This window comes from Acanthisitta chloris, unplaced genomic scaffold, assembly GCF_000695815.1.
Source record: "Acanthisitta chloris isolate BGI_N310 unplaced genomic scaffold, ASM69581v1 scaffold234, whole genome shotgun sequence".
NCBI classification, from domain to species: domain Eukaryota; kingdom Metazoa; phylum Chordata; class Aves; order Passeriformes; family Acanthisittidae; genus Acanthisitta; species Acanthisitta chloris.
Window position 1 is genome coordinate 54,469 of NW_008667440.1, and position 25,347 is coordinate 79,815.

Sequence of the window (25,347 nt, forward strand, 5' to 3'; positions counted from 1 at the left end):
AAAACAGACTGTCTCAGGGGTGTAAACTCTTTCTGAATAGCAACGGTTTTATCATTGCATTGCCTGCCCTCTGCTCTTCACTCATGAACTGTGCTTGTCCATCTGTCTGACTTGTTTCCTGCCTTCATGTAGGGTGAGATTCATCTACATTCATCTGTGGCCATCTGATCTGAGCTCAGTGTCTAGACTCACTTTATGAAGAGAACCAGACCTTTCTAGAGAGTGATTCATTCTGTCCTAAAGCAGATGCTTAAGATAGGTCAAATTAATAATTTTCTAGATTGCCTAGTTTCCACCACTGAAAGTGAAGTGAGCTTGCATTGTCTAAGGTGTAGACTTTTGTCCTGCGCATGTTTTTGGTTCAAGGATGTGGATTCCACCATAACACTGATAGGGTGGGATCCATCTGCATGAATCCTGATATTACAGGAATTGCTTGAGGAGCCTTACGTCAAGCAGATAGAAAAGGTTTGTGGCTCAAAGTGAACCTAAGAATTTAAGAAGCTCAAGTAGACCATGGAAACTTGGCCTGTGGAAATAGGCACTTTATTTTAAGTATTCTGTGTGGCTATCACATAAGAATGAAGCCCAGCAGTTTTCCTAGACCACATTAGAAAGGCTGAGGATGGTCTCATACCTTGTATAGTAGGTAAAACAAATTAAGAGTTGGTCCACAAAGAAGTTTTGACAAAAAGTATGTGTGAAAGAACCACACAATATTAAAAATCTCAGATATGAAAAGTACTTCCTACCAAGGAGCAGTAAGTGTGTGTGTGTGTGTGTGTGTGTGTGTGTGTGTGTGTGTGTGTATTTTTGGTTTCACCACTCCTCTGTTGAAATATTACAGATAACCACAGAAATGGATAGGTGTTTGCATCCCTTTAGAGGAGTTCATTGAGAACAAAAATCTTCCTGTATGGATCTCTCTGCACACCATAGACTTTGTTTGCAGACACTTTTCTAAAGAGCAACTCCAAGTAGTTTTTTCTTCATCTTGTTACAGCAACAGAAGTATCTAAGAATTATTTTAAATATGTATCTGCTTCAGCAGCTCTGAATGGGGTTTTAATTTTTGGTAATAAGAAGTACAGTGCAAATGACTCTTCCTATTCTAGATCAGTGTTTGTCATGCATTCACTCTACTGGAATCTCCATCCTGAGAGTTCATTAAAGATGCATTGGCTTCAAGGAGATGTAGGAATCAATTGTTAATTTGCTAAACAGCTCTATGGATTTTCCTGGTTTTATCCCTTACTTGGTTTTGATTTTCTTTTTCAGCTCTATCTTACTTTATTTGCAAGAGGAAAGCCTTTGAGGACCTGTGAGGAGTCTGGCAGTTTCTGAAAAATCTTCATGCTAAAGGATAATCCAGAATTCCCCGAAGAAGAACACAGTGAATGTTGTGAGTTCCTAGTATTGATAACAAATACGCTGGATTGTGTCTTTTGAGAGGTGATATCTGCCCTGTAGCATTTTCTCACTCTGTCATGATGCACTGGGATCTTTTTGTTCTACTGAAACCAAAGGCAGGTGTGTTTGGGTTGGGCTGCAAAGGCAGACTTGAGTTTCTCTCCCTCTTGCTTTTTTTTCCCTTTCTTTTAATGTGTTCAAGGGCAGAGTAGTATTGTCTAAGGAAAGAAGCTGGGTTGCTTTTCCTTGGACTGCTACAGTTATTGAACACATTGCTATCACTTTTTAGTTAAATATGTAAGTCTACATTAGAAGGCCATGTGATTAACAAGAGCAGAAAGCATTATGGATAACAGTTCAGCAATCTGCAGGTCAGATTCAGGTACTTGCTTGTACAATGCTTGAAATTATTTGGCCGCTTTCAAATTAGAGGAATGCAAATGTGGTTATTTGTGCCTGGTATTCCAAACTCCTATTAATCAGTTTGTTATATTAGTTTGAGTATTTTTAATACAAGTGCTCTTCTCAGAGGTTTGTGTTCATGGGAATTGGAGTAGCACACCTTTCAGAAGGAAACACAGTTACTCAACTAAGTCCTTGATCCAGCTGTGATATTTAGAAAAAGAAAATGTTCCCATGAGGGATGGCTAAAGAGAAGGCATAAATATTTTTATGTTCATTGTTTTTCTCATGAAGCCCACTGCTTTTCTGTGTTGAAATGGGCAAACATGCAGATCAAATGTAAACATCCTCACAAAATGAGGAAAACGAGAATTCTCTGCCTGCCAGGTTTTAGAATAATCTTTATTTTTGACTTAAGAAAGAACCATGGGAATTTCAAAGTTAGGTAAGTTAACATTTAAATTCTTATGCCCAAAGTATACAGTGGTCCTTCAAGATGTTTCAGTGATAAAACAAACTGCCTATTCACTTTGGGCAAATTATTTTTGCACTTTTCCATAAATGTAGCAAATATAAATATATTTTCTGACTGTTGAGCATGCCTTCTAGCTCCCTGAAAGCTGGTTGCCTTCCTTTGCTCTACTTTTCCCTTTAGGTTCAGGCTTTGGGAAGCATATTGAGACAGAGTTTAAGTGGTGCTGCTTTCCAAGAGCCACTTGTAAAATAACTACTGGGGAAGACACTGAAAATTTTTCAGCATCTCTTGCCTTTCCCGCGTGCTTTGATCTACAGTGAAATAGTTAACAAAGCTGACATTTGGAATTGTTACTCAGTCGTACCACTAAGCTGCCAAGTTAGTAACTCATTAAGATGAACAAGGGGCCTCTGAGACCTGGAGCTTCTCACTGTCTATGTATCCAAGCAGACATGGCTGTATCAGCTTATTCCCACACTTTGAAAGACTCCTTCGAAACCACAAGAGCTTACTTAGCATGCTGGCATCCTAGAACAGAAGGGGATAGCCTTAAATAATAATAATAATAATAGTAATAGTAATAAAAAACTGTCCTAGCATGCAGAATTGTTGGGATAACAGGAGATGTTTGTTCAAGATGTTGCAATCACCTCCACTGATTGCAACAGCAGCACCGCCTCATGTGGAGAAGTGCATTCCCCAGGTCCTGTAAGGTATGTGATGTGCCAGATCAGCCAGATAAACTGCATGAGAGAAGCAGGCAATCATCAGCCATTACAGGGGATAGAATATCTGTTGCAGATGCTGTCAGTGTGATCATTACATTCTGCTCTGTCCTAAACGGTTTAAAATGAACCCACTTAAAGTGCAGCGTGATGTTCTGCTATTGTGGTGCCAAACCCCTGAATTACACTCATGAAGCCTGGGTTTGTGCAGAAAAAGCAGCATTCTTCTCACCAGGTATGAATGGGCAAAAGTGTTCTTGAGAATGGCTCTTATCTTGGCATCCAGGATTAGTTCCTTTTGGGAAGTCTTTTGTAGATGGTGGAGAGTTTTACAGAAGTTCCTTGAGAGTATATTTTGTTACCTGGCTTCTGCTTGGAGGACACTACTGCGAGGAGGTGGTAGTTGGCCAGGCTCCTCCTCTCCCCTCTTCTCTTTCCTTTTTCATCTTGGGGAGACAGGAATATCAGAGATGACGAGGGATGGTGTTTCTCCTGAAAGGAAATGTCGGCATCCAGTGATTTTACTGAAAAGTACTGTTCTGTTTTCCTTGTTTGCAGGGTGTTGTCATGTTAAGATGTGCGGAAAGCAGTCAAACCTTTCCACTGCGAGCAGTAGTTGTTGTCTTCCCTTCTGTTGCCTCCTCCTGCCACCCAGGCAAATTTCAGAGCAAGGGGGATGTGAAGAGGGAGGGGTGCAGTAAATCGGGACCAGTGTCTTGTATCCACCTAGAAACTGCCTGTTTACTAAACAGTACAAATTCTTGCTTCCTTTTTCCTACTCTCTTCATTTGGATAAAGCACATTTCTGGAATAGCAGAGCTTGTACAAATCAAATCCATATTCCACTTCTGCAGAGAGAAAAAGAGATGTCAGGAGGGTTCGTTAAGGAGGAACGTTTATTTCACTTAGCAAAGGGTAAAACCAAAGTGAGGTGAGGCTTCTGTGCTCTCAGAGGAGGGTACCTTGCAAATTCCAGCATACGGTCTTGTAATTTTCTGGTAGGATTTAAGTATCCTGAGGGTTTTTTCCATCCTGAAAACACATGCCACGGCTTTTTTGGAGTGCTAGCCGCACAAGCACAAACACATTCTAACAGGAGCAATGAATAAACTCTTCGTGTTCCTCACTTGCAGGCATTTCTTCACATGATTTTTTTTTTTTTTCACTTATGTGAAAACCTCTGGCATGGTTTGTGGGAAATGGAAAATAAATCTCTAAATGCAGTATGTGTCAATAACAGAAACATGTTTAGTTGATCTCATATCTATAACTGTTATCTTGGGCAAACTGCAGATGGTAGGATAGTAAACATAGACGTTTCTCTCTCGGACAGGCTTTTCATGACCCATCTTCAGTGGGAGCCTGCTGCTGTAAGGGCTGACCCCAAAGAGGGTTTTAGAGGCTGCGGCTGCATATGGCTTAGTCCCAGTTCCATCCCATTTTTTGAGCTGCTACCTCCTTTCTCCACTTCTTGGCCCTCCTTGTTCCGTTTACCCTGATCCTATCTTGTCCGTACTCCCTCTCTGGCTGCCGGCTGTTTTTCCTGGCACGTGGGACCTGTGGCGGGTCTGGGAGTGACAGCTCCTGGACCTGATGTCAGTGCTGTTTCCTGAGCCGCCTGGCCATGCTGGCGGCAGCCCAGGCACGCCCTCTCCCCAGAGCATCACCCTCTCTGCCTGCCCACACTGCCGCTGCGGCAGGCCCCCGGGGGGGGCCCCTCGGGGAGGAGGCACATACAAGTGGTGAAAATTGAAGGTTAGGGAGCCTTTTACAGAGGTTTTCTGTGATCTCCCACGCCTTGAGCCTCAATACTGGATTTGCGGCGTGGTTGGAAGTGATGCCTGGTGTCTGTTCTGAGCTGTACACACCTTGGAAGAATGACGAGAAGCTTTGACACATGCAGACTTAATGTTTCTCATTGTCTTTGCTTTTGTGTTTTTTTGGTATCCGTATGCTAAACCACTTCGTGGTTTTCTGTGGAAATTACCAGGCTGCTGACAAAAGAGCGAAGCTGCGTGTGTCCGTTCTTCCAAACAACTGCCCAGAACATGCCACTCGGTATTTATAGTGAGAGGGGGAAAAGGGAAGAATCACTTCAATTTGAGAAATGTCTCTCAGAAACGGCAGTAATTTATTCCCAGGCATTATTCTTGATTAAGAGCTACAGACAGCTGCAGCTTCCCTTTAAATAGAAATTGCTCTCTGCAGGCATGCTATACATAGGGCTTCAGGTTTCTGCCATTTCTCTGCCAAAAAATCAGGAGTATTTCTCACCAAATAAATGTTTATTCAGAAAGTCGTATTTCCTGGCTTTTATTTCACGTCACGGGCTTCCGCCAGCCAGGCAAGAACGGCTCAAGGCTGACATTTGGGAGAGGAAGCTGAAACAGTTTGAGTCTCTTGCAGGGTTTCAAAATAATGTCTCTGACCGTAACTCTGGGCCTTCAGTTTGTCAGTTTATTTCAACTGATGAGCACTGGATTAAAATGGATGTTGCAGAAATACAGCAGAGCGACTGTGTCTGTGCAGATGTGAAGTGGGTGGTAGTAGGCGTTTCTGCGCACCAGGTGGGCTCACCCCCTCTCCTGGCCTCGGAGCCACCATCCTCAGACTGCACGAGCAGCAAACTTTGCCTTGACAGCATGCAGCAGCTGAGCTGTTTTGGCAGTGGGGGTTGCCCCATACAGTCAGTGTATGGGCACCTAGGAACAGCGGGTGAGAGCTGGTCTGTGCCTGCTTGCACTTGCCACGCAGCAGAGAAGTGGCCATGGTGGCTTCAAGTCCTGCAGAAGGATGTGCTGTGATGAAGCTGTAAGCCACTAGCACTCAGGGAATGCTGCAGGGCCAAATGCCTGTTTATTCACATCTGTGCAGCTTCCTTGGATTTACCTCTCTGTTCTCCATATTCCTCTTGGCTGGTTCCTCAGCTCATGACTTCGCAACCTGTTCTTTTCCCACCATCTTTTCCAGCCTGAACTGCTGAGCTTTCTCCTTTGTTTCCAGGGCTTATCTGCTGTACCTGTACTTTCCATTTAGTGTGCCAGCCCCTGCCACTCCAGTAGATGATGTTGCTGTCATAGCAGCCCCAGTTGGTTGTCATTGTCATCTGTGGTGGTCATGTCAATACAGGATGCTTTCCTCCTCCACTTCTCCCAGCTCTCCTAAGTTTATTGCTTACAAGTATGCAATCCGTGTATTAAAGTAATTTTTTGTTAGGTCATTCATTACTCTCTTGCTTTCTTCTTGGCCAGTGTAGCTTCCAGAGAACTGAGAAGTTGTAATTTCTCAAGGGCTAAAATCCAAATCTTTGATAGGCAGGCATGATGCCTGCGGCCACTACATGTTGCTACCGGTTGTCAGCTTTGTTAAACTTACCCTGCAGAGCAAAGAAATCTGGGCACAAAGATTGTTCTCTTCTCTACTGTGGCAAACTGTAGTTTCCCAGTCTGTTCTGCCTTCCCTTCATTGTCTTCCAAGCAAATGGCTGTAAGATTATGACTCCCATGTTTGGACTGAGAACAGCTTTTGCCTGAGCAAACAGATTTCTCTTTGGCAGTCACTTTAACTGCTGCCCCAGCTTTTTGCTGTCAGCTTTGTTTCATGATTTGACGTTGGAGAAGTCCAGGCAGTACTAATGCATTGGAGCGAGTAGGCGCAGCAAAGCAGGCAGGTGAATGCATTCGTTAATGATTATAATACCAGTGTGGCTGCGGTGTCGTCCCCGAGAGCAAAGCATCTGCTGTCGTTCAGCACTGTAGCTTATGGTTGCTCTGATTTTAAACTTGATGGTGTCGACTGAAGAAATTTCTGCTCCATGCATGCAGCACTGCTTGGTCCAAGAGTCTTCTAGTGTCACCAAGGAGAAGCATTGGGAACCAGTCCAGCCTTCACAGGTTTATGGCATGGTGTGAAAGCTGCTCTACTGTTTTCAGGTTGTATCTTGGGTGAAGCTGAACAAAACACAGGTGTCCCACATGTGTGAGAATATTTCTTGTGCTTCTCTTATGCTCTTCTGTGTTTCACTGCTGCTTTCTTGTGCGGCTGTGATAGTCAGCATCACTGGTGAGCTGGTTTGCTGTGCCCACGATGACCCTAACAGTATGTCGTAGCCTGCCAGTTCTCTCAGAGCTGATAATGTTTGTGGCAGCAGCAGCAGGAAGAGAATATAAATTAAGCACTGCTAGAGAGGAGGCTTTTCTCCATTTTCTGTTTGGAGTGTGCATTCAAAAGGAAAGGCTGCTGATACTGGTTAGTTAGTTAAAAGGGATCATGAGCCCTTTGTAGCAGAATACTATTCTGAACAACTTCTTCATTCATATTTATTCCAGGTTTGTTTGCAGCCAACCAGGCGTGTTGACCCTGGATGCATATGTTGGGAAGCAATATTAGATACTCTTATTCAAACTGGTAGTATTGATGCTATCAGTGTTCCTTCTCAGTGAGTTTAATGTTTCTGGTTGTTAATCAGCTTTGGTGTTTCCAGCTACAGAGACTGATGAATGTTTCAGAAGCAACTGATGGCACAAAGGTCAAGAGGAAGAAGATAAGCAAGTAGCCTAGCCAGGATTGCTTTTAGCTTCTTTTCCTGTTGAGGTGTCAGAACTAGAGAAAGTGTAAGGAAACCTGAGATGCTGTTGTGTTTTATTTATTTCTAATGGGTTTTCCTGGCAGCTCTTTAAATAATGGAAAAAAACTCCCCACTAGGGCAAATAAAGTTTATTGCACTAGTGCAACCTATTACCAAGTTATTGCACTAGTAATAGAAGAAATCTGTTTGAGGAGTGAGTGCTGCATTAGATGAGGGGAGGAACATTATCTGTGGCTTACCATGCCTGGCAATCTTCAGTCAGAATTTGGGTGGTAATTTATAAATTCCCTTTGTTTCACTTCCAATGCTTGGACTGCAGTGAATCCTGCTAAAGGATTGCAAAAGCTGTGCCAGTTGAAGGAAGCTGGGCAAAATTTGGGTTGGTTTCCAACATGGGTGGACATTTGTGAACAGAGCTACGGAGGCTCCTTGCAACAGAGGTGTCCTTAATGGAGGCACTGGGCAAATGGTGCTGTAAGCCTTCAGTTGATAGGAGTTTGTCTCTCTGACAGATAAAACTTACCTTCTCAACACCTTGATTTAGCCTTTGTGGTGCAAATAGCTGGCAAAAAGAAACTTCAGGTAACATGAACCTCAGGTGAAGTAAAAATGAATTTGGCACTTAGGGTGGAGCAACAGGAAGAACACTGGAGTACCTAACACTTTTCATGTTCACAGTTAGTGTTTTCAATCTATTTTATGCTTTTTGAAAGGAGTGGGTTTCGTTTGGTTTTTTTTTGTAAAACTGTGCTCTGCAAGAGATTTTGTTAAAGAATCGGCTTCTTATGGGGAAAAGAGGCAAAATAATGTCTCTGTCATTCAGTCATGTACTGCTGCTGTTTGAAGTGGGAAGGTCCTCGTAACTCATTTGTGAGTTAAGACATGTCCATTAATTCCACAGTGCAAATTACCAGGAGCCTTTTTACTTTTACCAGAACCATTAAAATGTTTGTATAACTATCTTCATTCAACCTGAGGGATAGCCTGCAGAGCAGTCGAGGAGATCTAAGTACAGACACTTCCTTCTTGTTGTCATTGACCAGTCAAACCAGTTCAACTGAAGGGGTTTGGCTTAGCAAGCAGTCCTGCTGCTCATGATGACATTGTAGAACGGGTGAGTGAGCTGTAGGGCTTTGTATGTCTTCATTATAGGGTGAAGTCTCTTCTTAAATTAAATGAAGCAGACAGTCTTCATTAGCTCTGGGTTTTCTTGTTGTTATTATTATTCTAATGTAATTATCACTTTTCTTCAGTCAGCCTTCTGCTTGCCTACTTACAAATAAACTCTTTCCATCTGGAGAGTATTTTGAGATGGGGAAGGTACAGTGAAGTAGGGAAACTATTCTCAGCATTGTGTTCTTCCTCTCATCTCCAACTACCTAGAATGCTACACAAGGAAATAGAAAAAACAAATACATGACAAACATAATATGGTCCTTCTCCCTGAAAAAAGATTATGCAAAGAAAGGCTGTTGAGTATCTGTCTAAGCACATGCAATGGGAGAAAGCATCATACATCGTTATGAAAGACCCCTGCAGTTCTTTACTTCAAAAAAGCAGCATTAAGAACTGAGGAATCACCCCACTCTGCTCTCACATGACAAGACATGTTGTTTCATCAGTAAGTAGTTCTTGGGCATAATGAAATACCTTCTGACTTCAGGGAGTAAGAAAGGCTCAGTCACGACGGGTACATCTATTTGTGCATCTGAGCCCCATGCAGAGATTCCCAAGCTGACAAGGTGCTTTGCTCAGGCTAAGTAGCCCTGGTTCTCTCCTTACATCTTCTCTGATTATGCTAATTAGGCTGAGCAGGGTGCTGCCTGACACCAGTGAGAGTCAAAGAAGTGTCTGTAGTGTACCTGCCCTGCAGTATACCCTATAAATGCCTGAGCCTGCTTGGTGCAAGTGCAGGAGTCTGTGCTATGTGTCTGTGCAACCAGCACAGGTATTGCCTGCAGTATTACTGTATGTGCTATGAAGAATCACTCAGCCTTGGGTGACTTGCAGGGAGTGCAGTAAAGATACTAAGTGTTAGGGAAGATCTTGAACAACTGAATGCCTATAGCCTCCTTGCTCTCAGAAAAACACACGCTGCTAGGTGTCTTCTGTGCTGTTCATTTTGTTGCATGTGAATGACGTTCCTGGTTCTGGAAATGATGGTCTGGAGTCCCAAGGGAAAATGAGGAGGGGACAGAAGTACCCAGTGTGTGAGGGGAGAGAAGTACCCAGGCAGACAATCAGAAATGGTGAAACTGAGGGATAAAAGTGTGAAGAATTTGGACTTCCTGCTTTTCACCCTATTTATGTGTGCTGGACTGGCAGAAAAATGGGTTGGCACATTGAATTAGGTTGTGAAACCTCACTAATTAGCTGTGCATTCCCCATTCCACCTATCTCTTCTTCCTTCCCAAGTGGGATTCTTGCAGAATGGAATGAGTGCAGGGATATATGACTTTCATAATTTGGTATTTTAATATGCAGTTCCAGCTGTAGCTATTGCAAGGTAGCTAAGTTTGCTATCCTATATTGTTTCAAAGACATTGAGTGAGCTTAGAGAAGACAGGTTTTAGAAGCAACAATCAGAAAAGACCTCAACAACTCCAAAATGACAATAAATAAAACTATTTTTGCTCATTATAGTAGAAGTGGCTTTTTACTTTCCTGACTGTTCTTCCTGTGGCTGGCACCTTCCTGGGAAATGCGGCTGAGTACGAACGCATATGTATACACACATACACACATGCCTATCTATATATACATTGATCTTAGTGAGCCTGGGAATGTAAAAGCAAGTGCAAAAACGTATGCTGGTTTTGGCAAGTTGGTCGTTTTAGTTGCACAGTTTCCTGATTTTCGTCATTCAAAAGGTGCGTTAATGTTCTGTGTATGATGTTCTGAAGCGTGATACTTAGATCTCTTGTCAAAAGATAGATGTTCGTGTTTCATTCCATATTGTGAAATAGTAATCCTCAAAATATCATGTCAAGCCACTACCATGAATAAATAGCTGCACTGTATTATTTTTGGGAGCAGCAGTTTCCAAGACAGTCAGTATGATCGCAACCATTAAGTGAGTAGAAAGTGTTTTGAAATAGCAGAAAAAGCTTTGTTGAGACTGAAATGGCTGGGTCAGAGCTGAAAAGGAAGAGTTTGCTGTTTTAAAACATAGCAGACATTTTAGACATTCTTATCAGGATGCTTCAGTAACACAGTTGTGTGAAGGACTGATAAGGGAATGTGCAATAGCAGCCCTCATAATTTAAAGTACCCGAACTTGGCACGTTCTGTGGTAATGTAAAATAGCAATAAATACAAATCTTGTGTTCTGGAATTCCCGGGTCTCCTTATTAGCAGAACAGTGTGTAAACACTGGCTCGATGTGTCTAGTACTAGAGGGATGTGTTTTGTTCTTGCAAACCAATGTGTGCTGGCTCTGCTCCCCTTGGAGCATGTATAAGACAGGCTAGATTCAGAATGAGCTGTACTCCACATTTTCTAGAGGAAGTATGTTTTGTATAAACCATGCATGAAAACAATAAGCAGATAGTTTTTCATTGTAGTGCAGGTATTTCACCAGTTTTAAATCATGATTATTAGTTTCTGATTTCACTTGAGCTGCCTAATAAGATCTTGCCAGGAACATCCTAACAGGACAACTCAATCAGAATTGCAGATTTATTGCTGCTCCTGGGTCAGATTGGGACTGGCAATTTAGTTTTTGCTCCCAGATCTGCACCTGTTAAGTGCATAAAAATGGTTTGAAAGAGCAGAAAGATCTTTGTTCACTGAAATGAATTCATTGGGATCGAAAGTGGGGAGCTGCAGGTGAAACAGCACTGGACCACTAGTGGCAGGGAATGACTGCCAGCATTTGCGCCCCATAGGCTTCATAGGCCTGTAGTAGCTGGTTTTTTTCTTGCAAACGTGAGCCCTGAGCCTGCTCATTGACCTGTGCATGCTTTTAAGGTTGTCTGGTGTGTTAGGGCTGAAGCCTCAAAGCAGTAGGGAATGGTGTTTATCCGTGGTCAGAAGGAAACCACCATGTCAATATAAAGCTTGTTGTATGATGAGACCAGGGCTAACGGGAACGTGTAAAACAGTGGTGATTGCTTCTTCAGGAAAGCAAATGGAAGCAGGATACATGGTCCTTAACTGAGCTATGGTTGGCATTTTAAGGCTTACGACATAATGCATTTAAGCTCGATGAAGGCATTTCTATTTACATGTTCCTTCAGGACTTCAAAATGTTGCAAAGAGCAAAGCAAACTATTTGATCGTGGTTGTGCAAAGCTGGTATGGTATCAGGGTAGCCAAAACTGAATTTGCACTCAGATAAGTTCAGTCTTAGTGCCTGTATTGTGCTGGAAAACCCAAGTGATTAGGTTTAGAAAAGATTTGTCATATTAAAGCATCTCTTTTTGGTTCTGTGGGGTTTTTTTTGTACTTTCCATTTTTGTTTTGGCGAAGATGGTGTGGGGGATGAGGAGTTGCAGATTGATGATTGTTTGTCTGTAAACCGTCTTACTGGAACAGAGACTGTAAGAGGCTTGCTCATGGGTCTTAGTCAGACCAGTGCCTTACCTAAACAGTATGTGACCACTGAAGATACTACATGTGGCTCTAATCCAGCCTGCCTGCCTGGTCAGAGTGGACAATAGCAGAGTGAGAGGAGCACTCATTTGGGGAATGGTTCCCATGTATGAAACTACTGAGTTCTTAGAAGTCTTTCCTTTCTGATAGCATCCTTTCACTTGATTTATTTTAATATAGTTCAAAGGTGTTTCAGGAAGGAGAATTTGATACTTTGAAGAAGGAGGTCACAAAATGAGGGCAAGGCTGTGTCCTGACATCACCACATGGTACTTTTTTTGACATTACATTAATATGCAATAACTTGTAGTGGTAGGAGTGCAACAACTCAAAACAAATACTGCAAAACCTTTGATCTCAGGCAGTGTTTGTCACTAGAAATGTAATCATCTGTGTGGACCATCAGTCTTAAGACTAGTAATTGCAGCAGTATGGGACAGCTTATGGTATCCAGTTTGAGGCATTTCCACCCTGCTGATGTCAGCCAGCCTGACAGCAGGTAGGTGAGGTGGCAGAGGTCAAGACTTACTGGGCTCATTACTTGCCTTCTGTTTTATGGTGGAATAGGGCAGAGATTGTGTCTTTGGTCTTTACCTGAAAGCAGTAAGAAAGGAGGAGATACAGAGGATATGCAGTTAGCGAAGTAAGGTAACAATTCATGCTGCACCATTTTTTACATTAAAAAGTAAATTCAATAATTCCTGTCTTTGTATTTTCTAATTTTTGTTTAGATTCACCTTAGAATGATAGGAACATTCTTTCCTTGGTAAGAAGTAATTCTGATATGAAGAATTTGAAACCTAAGGGATAAGACAGGAAATTGGATTTTTTAATAAATTTTTTTACTTAAAAATTTTCTTATAAATTTTTTTCATGTTTTAATAACTAAACTATCATTTAAATGCTTCCTGATGAATTGTCAATTACTTTATTCTTTCACATGAAAAGGAAACAAAGGAAAATGATAAAAATTCAGCCTTGGTAAGGTTTGCCTGAATACTGCTAAGCATGGCTGTGTTTGAAGCACAGTGGAAACCTTATGGATTCCATAGCGTGGGTCTGAGAAGATGAGTCTGAGAAGATGCCTGATCAGAAAGCTGGGGTTGAGGTCCCTCCTTCTCTCTTCCTCAGTCTTCTTTGGGTTTCTACTTTGGTTCTTAATTGAAGCAATCAACCAGTCAGTCTTGTCCTATGTTGCCTTTTTATTAATGGCATTTAAAACGCCAAGTGCACTAAACCTGTTAGAGACAGGTCTTGCCTTTTGGAAGGAGAGTTGCATTTCTCGTTTTTTATCATACGTTTAAAATTCTTCCCTCTCTGTCCTGTCTGCAAAGGGAATAACTGATATTTAGACATTCACATATTCAGTTCTGCAGCCCTTTCCTCTCTTTCATGCAGCCTGTGGTCTGGTATGACTCCACTGGTAGGGCACTGACTTGCAGTCAGGAGGCACAGTGGCAGAGCCAGAAGGAAAAGCTATCTGATGGGTGACTTGAGGCATGTTATGACCAGTCAGTGCTGCAGCTATAAAATGCAGATGTTACTGATAGCACTCCTTGGTAAAGCATTATGAAATGTTTTCATGAGTATTTCTGCTGAGGTGTTTTTAGCCTGGATTCCAAGGATGTGAGGTGTGCGTGGTGGTGGTGGTGATGATGTCTGTCTGCTTGTCCATCCCCATTCCCCCCCTCCCATAACACTGTCTTGGCTAATTCCCACCTGCACAAAGTAGAAGTCTCAAAGAAAATTAAATTCCTACAATTTTTTGTTGTTGTTGCTAAATTCTGCAGGCTGGGGAGGTGAAAAGCATGAGCTAGTACTGACATCGAGGGGAAAGAGAGAGCCAAGCTCTGCCCTTGCTAACTCTCTTTGGCAGGGGCCAGCAGCAAGCCCTACCATTGTATCCAGGAGCCAGGCCAGCATGGCAGGACGTGGAGCAAGGCTGGGCTGTTGGGGGATACAAGAGGAAGGATGATGCAGAGAGGAGTGAATACAGAGGGATGGCAGAGCACAAATCCTACTCTTTCTGTTCTTTGGTAGAATGGGATGTCTTAGTAGAAGGGCTCTGACTGAATTTGCCGTTTGAATTCCTGGTGGTGTTTTTGTTTCTAGCTGCTCTAAACATGACTTCCTTATGTTTCTGGGATGTTTCCACTCTTCTTCTGCTCAGAGCTGGCTTCCTCTGCCACGGGGAGCACTGGCACCTTTGGCAAAGCTCTTGTGCTCCTTCCCCTTCAGGTTGCTCACATTTTACTTCTGCAGTGAATGCAAATTTAGAGCTGCCTTCTTTCCCTGTAACTGTGGGACTTTTCCCCATGTATGCCAACTGGAAGAGCCTTCCTGTTCTCATGAAGAAATTCTTTCTTTGTGCTCATTATGCACATTTAATGTCTGGCAGGCCCTGTTTTCAGTGGCTGCTGAACTTCTCCCTTGCACAGTTTGTGCCTCCAGAGCGCTGGCCTTTTTCTGCACAAGGCCTCTCACTTACTTGGCACAGCACTCTGGTTTTGTATTGTTCTGTACGTTGAAGGCAGCTACACGGTAGTAGTAGATTCACAGGGATGCAAATTTATTATCTTGTGTTTAGTAACTCAGTGGGGCACATGTTTATCTTGTATGCTTGAGTGCTGTTTTTAAATAGTACTGTATATACAATAGATAGATTTAAAGTTGACTAACCAAGAAAACATCCTCAAGGCTGAAAGAATAAGCGTGAAAGATATGCAAGAGTTGCAGCCTGGTTTTTAGCACTGCTTTGTGTCTGGCAGGCTGACGTATGTGGCTGTAGCAGTTATATGTCTCATTTACGCACCCAGATAAAGCCAAGATAGTTTAAAGCAATCAGATTAATCTTGTGTCCTGGAAGAACAAGTTTACTTTGCAAGAGAGAGGAGATTTTCAAGTTGGTTTTTTCGTTTGTTTGGAGTTTTTTAAAGGAATATTTACACAAGCATCCCTTCACAAGGAGGAAGGGACAGGTAAACAAGGAGCCAGCTGACCACAGGCTCTGTGGCTTCTGCAAAGGCAATTACATGAAGACCAAGACTCTGAAGCTACCTTCAGGTCAGTTGTTTTCAACTATGTTAGTTTAGGTAGGTTAAAAGTTCAGTTGCTTTGAAATGGAGAAGCCGTGGCCAGGAAGGAACATGACTGGAAAAGCACCAGTCATGGAAAAATACTGTAGCCTGAAGTCAGCTTTGAAGCCTCTAAGTCTTTTTATTGACTTGATAGACTTTAGGGTAGGCTTTCAGTACAGAAAGTCAAGATCAGACATGTCTCTGAAATAATTTTTAGGGATTATTTATATGTGTGATATAAACTTCTCTGCCATTTTAATAAGAAGCTCTCATATTGAACTTATTATTACTATTATGGCATCAGGTTTGTAGTGAAAGCCCATTTTGCCTAGGCGTTTGAATACATAAATGGTAACTAAAGAACTTTTCAAACCAAAGAAGTAATAATGTGCTTGTGTATGTGTGCATGGATGAGAATGGAGATTTCAGACAGTGTGTACTTTGGCTTTGAAATCCACCTACCTTTGCAGTAATTTTGTGGATGGTAGTCTGGCCTGTTCTACAGTGAACGGTCTAACTATTCCAGGAAGATTGTCTCTAACTTCTGGCTGAAAATACCATATTTTAATCAAAGGGAATTTGACTAGAATGGTTTCAGATCTTTGTCTATTAGCTTGTACTTTATTATTATCTTTGTTTCATTTTCATGTACCTCCTGTTTGCATTGAAGTAAGAGCTGCAGAAGACCTATTTATGTAGATCATGCCATGTATGTTTTCCTGACAAGATGAGACAGCTCTCTGCAATACATTTTTAAGCAGTTTTCACTATTAAGTTCCCAGTGTCCAGACCTCATGGCTTCCTCCACTTGCCTTAAGGAGTTGTTAATAAGTCTTACATTCAGCCTAATTTTCACTTTTGAAAAATTCCAATTAGTCTTAAGTTGCCCAAGACACTATCTGATATAATTCTGTCTTACTCATTTATGATGTTGGACGTAGCACCAGGAGTGGAATCAGCCGTAATGGGATACTGCAAATAGACTGTCCCTTCAGGACATGCTTGGAGATGCCTCTGAGAAGCTGTCCACATGGTATGTCAAGCCTCAAAGGAGAGAAAGTGTGTTCTAGACAGGCACTGAAACTTTGACATGTTTGGGTTTTTCAGAAGCAACATGTCTGAGCCTTTTTTGTACTGACTGATTGAAGTGGTGATGCTGCACTTCAAAATTTCTGAAGGTCTCATTTCATCACTCTGCCTTTAATTTCCTTCTACTGCTCTCAGTTCTTTCTTACTTTCTTGTCAGTCCTGTATGCTCTCACAACACTAGGTTTTCATTTCTTCCTTTTTATTTCCACAGTAGATGGTGAAGTCATATCCCGCATGGCTTTGCCATCTGGAACAACTTCCGCACAGTAGATGGTGAAGTCACATCCCACATGGCTTTGCCATCTGGAACAACTTCCCTGACTCATATTCCTTTTGAGTTTCAACTTTATCCTTGGCCTCTATGTGTTAATTTCCCTTCTAATAAAACAATCACATCTTATGCCCAGAGGCTTTTAGTCCTTCTCTGTTCAGTCTTCCTCCTCAAGACATGTAGCTTTTGCTACCCTTTGATATACAAGGTGTATTGTGGTCTGTACTTATTATTAGACATGAAAGACCTATTTTAGAGACACCTAACCACGTACTTGGGTCTAATTCTTGTTCAGGACAACACTTCAGGGCACACTTACCTTTTCAACACCCCTTTATCCTTTTGATCGTAGTTGGCTTCACCAATTTAAAGTTAGGTACACTTCTAAGTACTGTGACTATGATAAAGCCTCAACTGTGAAACATGGGGGGTTTTTTATTTTAATTAAAAAACCCGAAACAACTAAAGCATATTGCACAGTCTGAAAATAATAAAAGATTCAACAGAGAAGATTTCAAATCTGATGCTACATCTCCTTAAGTCTTATCTTGAACACATCAAACATGCTGTAAAATCAAACAGAAATCCACTTTTCAATCTCTTGACTCAAAGCATGTTCTGCTGCACACCGAGATTTTCAGTAACTGACATAGTATGCAGTTGTTCTTGCTAAATCAAGGAAGTCACATACTTTCTGAGATTCCATAGTAGAACTGCTGAGTTGCAATACTTGCATTAAAAATGGATGCTAGTTTATTGAGTGGGTGGACACAACTTGCAGTGCTACTGTTTTTTCTAGTGTTTTCTCCCTTAAAGCTTCCATGAGATGAGGGGAAAATACAGCTAACAGCAGCTGTGCCTGGGCACCACACAGTCCTGGCTTTGTGCAGAGCATGGCTTTGGCATCTGGAGTGGGAGCACAGTGCATATTAGCAGCAGTACTTTCATTGACATAAATCGCTGTCGGAGCAATGGGGGAATGCGGCTGTGTATTTTGTGAGCACTGGATGTGGTCTGTCTTAGACTCACTGTGAGATCATGGAAGATCTGCTCAAACTTGTGTCTCAGACTGCAAGTCTTGGGTGTGGGGCACTCAGATGGATAACCACTCACTTTTGAAATAAATGCAAACTCACTTTAAGGGTCCTACCCATTTTTTCCCCATCCTTGCCCTGTTCTTACTATTTCTTTCTTCCTTCCAGGCAGAAAGTTTGTTCAGAGAGGACACATACAAACACACGTCCTTCCTAATTTGTAAAAATGAGGAGAGGGGAACAATGTCTGACTTCAGAGCAGCCCTTTAAAGGAGGCTCATTTAGAGTCCAGCTGGTATTGAAATTGGCTGTCCCTGGGGAGAATGCCTCACCTTCAGTGTGTCTCCCACCAAATCCAAGAAGGGAAAATGCATTCCCATTCATCCCCAGGAGTAAAGCTGTCCTGGTATGTCTAAGCAGCACCTTAGAAAGTCAGTGTTGCAGAGGAGAAGGGGCAGGGAAAGTATAAAGCAAAGGGGCTCAGACTGCTCTTGCAGCCCACATAAGTAAAGGTACTGATTAATTTATTATGGAAACCTGCCTGGTGTAGCTGTGGCCCAACTTTGGGCAAATCAGTACAAAGAAGAGTAATAGTATAGGCCGCAGCGTGTTTTCATAGGTGTCTCAAGGATTTTGTGTTTGTTTTCATTTGGTTTAGTTATTTTTACTTGTTTTGCTGTCCCTCCCTAAGCATACAGTTAAAGTTCTTGCAGTCACAACAGTCCTCTCCTTGCTCTGGATCACTGGGTAGTTACGCAGTGACTTCTCATTTGCTTCTGGAGTGATGATGCAGGCAATGTTGTAAAATGAGAGTATTATTGAAGCCTGAGTGTAACCATACGATTGTCAAAGTCAAGGGGTTTTTAATACAGAATTTGAATGACACTGCTTCATTAAAGAGAGATTTGCCTTTGTCCTCCTTCAAACGAGGAAAGTAACCAGAGACTGTATAATGGTTGGTTCCTTGTGAACCATGCGGATTACACAGCTAAAAGTATATTTGCTAAAGTCCTTTTAAAATGCATTGCTTTTGTGCCTTTTACGTGGTTCCCTGTCCAGACTTGCATGAAGCTGTACTTTTCTTAGCTGTCTTAAATGCTCAGTGGATGTGAAGAACCTTCCTCTGTGTGTCAGTGGAGATGCTAATGCAAATGAAAAAGATTCATGCATTCCTTTTCCCATTCATCACAGTTCTTGGAGATTTTTGTGGAAAATTCACCCCTGAGGACCAAACTAAGCCTCCTTCTTTACAACCTACTATGACTAGACTGTGGGATAAAGCCAACCTGAAGCACTGTCTTGGGAATTTCTGAGAAGTCCGTTGTCCCCAGTGAAATCTTTTTTTACTCTGCTTCCCATTCTGCAGAAAGCATATTCCTCACACCAGTGCTGCCATGTTCGTCAGTTCAGCAAATGTTTCCTTGGCATTGCACTTGCTGTTTTTGAACCACGGAATGCAAAGTAAAGTTATCATAATATAAACTGAAAATTGACAGACTGAATAGTTGTGGTTAGTATGTGCTATAGTGGTGATGACATGGGAAAAGATGTTGTTTTTCTCCAGATGACTGTTTGAGGTTAGTTCTAGACCATTTTGCTCATGATGTGCCAGCTAAAATGATGAGAGCATGGCTTTGAAGTAAGCAGGTTAATTTGATTTTTACTTTTTTTTAAACTTGATAAAGGCCTGTTGTCAAAGAATGGATGTTGTTATTTTGGGAATTAGAAGGAACAGAACTAACCATTAAAAGGAGTAAAAGGTTAAAAAGTCTAAATTTCCCCTTCCAAGAAGTTCATCTCACTGCATAATCTAACCAAAGATGTCTCACTCACAGTTCTAGCAAGGGCACAGCATGCAAAAGGGCAAAAGCCAACAGAGTTGAGAAGCCATCTCTACAGCAGAAGATGGTAGTGTGAAAGGGGCATGGGTAGCAGCAAGCAGAGCTGGTGCTTTCTGCTGGCAGCAGAACAGCATTTCGTAGACCTGTTCCTTATGTACCTTTCTGGTGCTACCAACCAGAGTGGTACCACATACTGCCAGGCTGGCAGCTCAGCAGAGCCATGGGTGGCACTTTACACACTCCGTCAGTATGGGACAATCTACATGCACCACAAGATGTCACGGTGCTGAGTCAAGCAGGCAGTGCTCTAAAGGACCACAGAAATATGTGTCCTGTTCATAAGACAGAAGCAAGAAAAGGAAGCAGTAGGCAGGAGGTGATGTTTGATTTCTTCATATCTATTGAGAAAAACAAAGGTGACTCAAATGTCACTTTCTTCCCAAACAGAAGTCTTTTTGGTGTGGGCTGCCAGTCCGTTTCAGGAGTCGTATGCAAAACATAGAGAATTTGTGTGTGGCTAAATCATAGATTCTTTTTCTTTCATCTGCCTCCATAGATGTGGTGTATTTAATTGAAACTTAAACCAGCGAACTGCAGCAGAAAGAGAAGCAGAGGAAAGTAGATAGCAGAAGACAGATTAACCAAACTTACATTTTGAAAGTAAACCCCTGCAGTTCTGGAAAAGTCCTAACTCTACCTGCTACACCAGTGTGTGAGTTTGGTTTAAATTTGCTCTGTGGTCTTTGTAGTGTTTGGGCACGGAGAGACAAGTTAGCTGTGGAGGAGCAGCCTTAAAGGTGAGTGTGCTTACCTTCACCCTGGCTGAAATGCTGGGCTGAAATAAGGCTCTTAGGACAGTTTACAGTGAATATATAGCTTGTATGGGCTAATCTTAACTCTTTTGGGGATGTGGGGAAGATGGGGGAGTGGAGCATGTTGCTAACATCTCCCCTGCCCCAGACCTGAGGAGCCTCTGAAGGTTCTTGGAAGTTTAGACCATACTGACTTTTGTGAGGTGCCCTTTAGACCCAGCAAACACTAAGAGCATATAGTATGGATGGCTTGTTTCTAAAACACTGTCAATGAGCCAGAGGAAAAGATGGTCTTCCAATGCTAATATTCTCCTAATTCTGACAGTCTTCTAATGAGTCCTGAAGGCACCATTCCCTTTCTCAGCAATTCCTTTTTCACTCCTTTATGTACCTTATGTCAGTACAGCCAGTAGTTTAATTTTATGGCTCCAAGTCAGAAGTGCTCCCATTTTCCCTACTTCTGATGAAATACTGTAAAATATTTGAATCTTTTTCAGTTAAAATAATGATAGCATATTGATTAATATGATAATACTGTCTGACCAGTACAGTTGTTTAATAAGATTAAGCATATTGAATATAAGTGGAAAGGCCAACTTAGTGAAGGAAAATCAGTGGTTGTGATTGTCCAAATGGTGACCTTTTGGGCTTGGCATTGGTACATCCAGTAATGAAGGCAGGTAGAACATCTAGCTACTTTTCTCAGGCAAATGTCCTCCAAAGGGTATTTCAAAGTTCACTACAAGGAAAAAATGCTTTATTACACATTGTGCATCTAAAATAAACGGTGAGATTTTGACAATTCCCCAGGTCAGTTATTGACATATCTTTTCTCTTTTCTGGGGCCCCACATGTCATTTTTTTTCATTCACTGGGGGATAGTCTTGTTTGTAAGACAGAAGCAAGGCAGCACATCAGTAGATAAGAGGAAATGTTTGTGTTGATGTGTTTAATAGTAAAACCAAAGTGACTCAACTGTCAGTTTCTTCCAAAATAGGAACATTTTTGGTGTGGGCTGCCAGCGCATGGTAGAATGTGGTGGCTTAACGTACCTACTTCACTTGTGCCTTTTATTTCCATGGCCTCACTTTCAGTCTTCAGGGCAAGCACTTGCATAGCAGTTTTCAGAGACAGGGCCTTTACCTAGAAATTATGCTGGAAGGACTTTCACGTACATGCAGTAGGATGCCGAGCACAGTGGGATTCCAATCCTGACTGGGGCCTTTGGGCACAATGCTGTCATAAATTTTAAGTAATAATAATGCTGTAAAAAGTTAAATAAATGTGTCAAGTTAATTTTATGCTCTCTCCCCACCCCAGGCAAATTAGCATAAATTGAATTTTCTAATAATTAGTCCAAGCAGTTATCACCAAGTAGATATACCTGATTTCTATGAATTGTGGTAACCCATGGAGGACAGATCCTTGAAGAAGCATTGACTGACCCTCCAGGATTGGCTCCAGTTGTACAGACACTGTATGACTGCATTTGCCATTAATTGGGTTAGTTATAGGTTATACGCATATTGCCATACGGTTCAGATTTTGGTCACTTACATTTGCAGCCTTACAAAAGAATGCGCTGAACTGTGTGCACTGGGCTTATTAAACTGTCGTAATAAACCATTTTACGATTCCATCCAGCCCTTCCCAAACGTATTGTAGAGCCTATTAACAAACACCTGTCAAGTTCAATTGAAATGTCTAAGTGGCCTGATCTACAGTGTGTGCTGCCGTGCCAAAGAAAGCAGAGCTTCCAGAGTGCCCCAGCCACAACAAGTAGCACACTCAGAGCTGGGGTATGTGGGAACTCAAAAGCAGGGCTTCAGGGACCTCTTGGCTTGCCTTTCAACCTGGTGGGTTTTGGTAGGAAGTAGTGAGAAAAAAAGAAGGAAGAAACAGGTTTGTGTAAGGTAAAGAACCTTTCCGTTCCCTGTCACTCAGCTGTAACATCTCAGGACATTTCAAGCTTTTTATTCTTTTTTTCTCCATTTTTCAGGTGAAAATATGGAAGTATAAACAGATCTTTTCCTCTGCTGCTGACTTTAATGCGGGCTGCCCCCGGTACATGTGTGAACATTGCTTGGCTAGGAAGGATCTAATGTTAATTGCAGAATAGCTTTGGATATAAAGTCCAAACTCCCTAGTAGCTTCTCTTGACAGAGAGTGCTACTAGTATGCATTTGCTTCCAGAGACTGAGCTTGCAAAAGAGGAGAGAGGGAAAATTAGCCCAATAGCATCTCAGAAATATTTGTTGAGAGTTTTTTGTTTCATGTTCGGGGATTTTTTTGCTTCTTTTTTTTTTTTAAGTCATGAACTCCGAATCCAAGGAGGCTCAGCAATCAGTGTGTTTGAACGCCAGCCAAGACACTAAACTGGCAGGCATCCATTCTGATAGCAGTGTGAGTGAAATGTGTACTCAGTAACTGGATTCAGGCCCTTCATAGTTTGCAAGCAAATATTTCTGCTTTTGCAGATCAGATCAAAAACAGAAAAAGCTGTGCAGCTCTCGAGCTTGTAAGAGAGGGGGGTCTGCACCTTTGCAAGGAGCAGTTAACACTTCTGCGACCCAGTCAAAGTCCTCTGCCATATGTCATCATGTTGAAGGCTATGTTCTATTTCCAAAAGGCATTTAATTATATCTTCTAATGTTTTAACTACTAAATCTGCCTTGCATAAAAGCTGTAAGTACCTCACACTGGTAATAAGCTGTAGGAAAGTGAAGTAAATTGGCATTTTGTGAAAAAGGTTGTACAAACCCAATGGAAAGCTATGCAAATCAGCTATGATACAGCCAAATTTGCATTTTCTCTTGGGTTTAGTGATGATATGCACAGCATGACTTTGGCAGGCTTGCCTCTTGGGATGATGCATGCACTGGTGGTATGGCCCTGTAGGGTCAATTTAACAAGCGTAGCGTTGTGATTTTCCATGCAGTTTCTCAGAACCACCGAGCAATGTGCAGCAATAAATAGTGTCAGAGGAAATCGATTTTTAAGAGTAAATACATTCAGTAGGAGGAAAAAGTGTTATACAAATCTTTTTCTTTGCCAAAAGAACATTAGCAGTTTTGTTTGCTGCTGCTCTGCTTTCCAAAGTAACTCCCTTCTTCTGTCTTACATTTTCCTTTGTCACTCTTTGGTTTAGGAAATGTCAGGATGTGGAGGTGATGCAGAGTGCTGAGTGCTCAGATCATTAGAGCAATATACAGGGGAGGGTGACACGTTACAAGCAGCTGACAGTGCAGTTTTACAGCCTTTGAGTTCATTGAACCAATAGTAGCTCTAAAGACCTGTTGTTTTGCCCAGTTAAGAAGGAAGGTGGGAGTGTGGTTGAGGTTTCTGGTGATAATAATGCTCGTCTAGGGAGGACAGTGTGCAAACAGACTCTCAGTGCCCTTTGCAGCCTGTTTTATGTTGGAGAGACATGTATGCTTTTTAAGTGTTGCTATAAGGTACCTAGGAAGTTACTTTACCTGCCTTTTTCCTCATGTAAGTTTTGTGTCATTTCAGGAATTCATTTCAGGAATTCATTTCATATGTTAAATTGGAAAAAAAACCCTAAATTAAACTAGATCAAATTACTTGGAAGTTTTTGGCACTGGCTTGCTGCATGTTCTATCCAACCAGCTATTTAAACACAATTTTTTTATCTTTTCTGCTGTGAAAGTGGATGAAATAAAACATTCTGTACATGCTTTACTTGTCATAAGGGTGAATTTGCTGCAGCATCCCTTCCCAGTTCATCAGAGCTGTGTGACAGCTCCATCCTGTGGGGTGCTGGGCACCCAAAAGAAGTGCTGGTTGTTTTCCTTTCCTGTGCCATGATCCTGCATCCCTTGAAGTGAATGAAATATCAGCCACTAACCTGCAGTAGGCTGGCGGCTGGAGTCCTACAAGGGCTACTCAAGAGCAGCCTGAGGGAAGCATCTCCCTTTAAGGCAGTAGGTAAGCGCATCTCTCTTTAAGGCAGGGCTTAAGCAGGAGTTCAGTACATTTTGGACAAAGCACCTGGTACAAGGCTGTCCCGAAATTCAAACACAGCCTTAAGTACTCTCTTCCTGTGACCTCAGCACACCCAGTGCTCTATTAGTTTGCCTTACAGAAACTGAAGGGAGTTTGGCTGCTTTCAAATGAAGTCTGCCAAAAAACGAAAACAACCAAACCACCCCCCCAACAGCCCAGCAAGCATCTTCTTTTTTTTTTTTTCTTTTCCCTTGGCTTCTCTATAAATAGTCAAAGCATTTTTTCAGAGCAAGTTTAGTTAATGTTTTGCAGTGGTGAGTGAACACTGTGATGCTCCAGTATGTTTCATGCTCCTGAATCTCTTAAGATTCTTGAGTGTAATTTAATTTGGGTTTTTTAATGAGAGGAAGAAAGAGTGCTATGAAGTCTTGTCTGAATTTTGTCATTGTCTTCATGAGAAGTTCTTTGAGTTCATTTGGAAACAGTTTCGCTTCATTGGATACATGTTGAAAGTTTTCTTTTCTTACCCTTACCACACAGACAAGCACGTCATTCTTGAAATTAATGTTCCTTTTGCTGTCCACATGTAAGAAATTATGCTAACATCTGTGTAAGTCGTAACATACAAGAAAGCAAATTCTTGGTGGCAGGCTGCAGAGCCTGTCTTTCATAGCCCTGTCTGCACAGGGTCTGTGTGCAGCCATCAGCTTTGTTCTCGCACCACACGCTGTGGGTTTCATGTTCCACCACTTCGCTACTAATAACAACTAGTAGGGCTTTGTGTTGTTTTTTTCTCTCCTGTTTTTTTTTTTTTTTTCCAAGCATCAAATGTATAGTTTCATTTTGGCAGCTGATTTTATCAAGCAAATGGTATCAGACTCGTGTGGGATTTTGTGAGTCATTACCAGAAATACTGCAGTGGGTGGACTAGCCCCTTCAGAGAGTGTTTCCAGGCTAGTAAGGTGCAGGGAAAACAGGGTTGCACCTGTGAGGTTTTTTTGCATGCACCCTTGGGAATACTCTCTGCAAGGGCAATATCCTTGATCTGTCAGCAGCTCTCTGCT

At 42.0% G+C, this 25,347-nt stretch overlaps 1 protein-coding gene across 1 annotated transcript in view; it reads left to right on the forward strand.

The window, feature by feature from the left end:
• The first annotated feature begins 1,278 nt into the window (after positions 1-1,278).
• Positions 1,279-25,347, forward strand: part of ATXN1 (ataxin 1) — an 84,542-nt gene continuing 60,473 nt past the window's right edge. Inside the window, 1 exon segment of the mRNA XM_009072479.1 lies at positions 1,279-1,402. The gene's annotated coding sequence lies outside the window, so the exon portion shown is untranslated.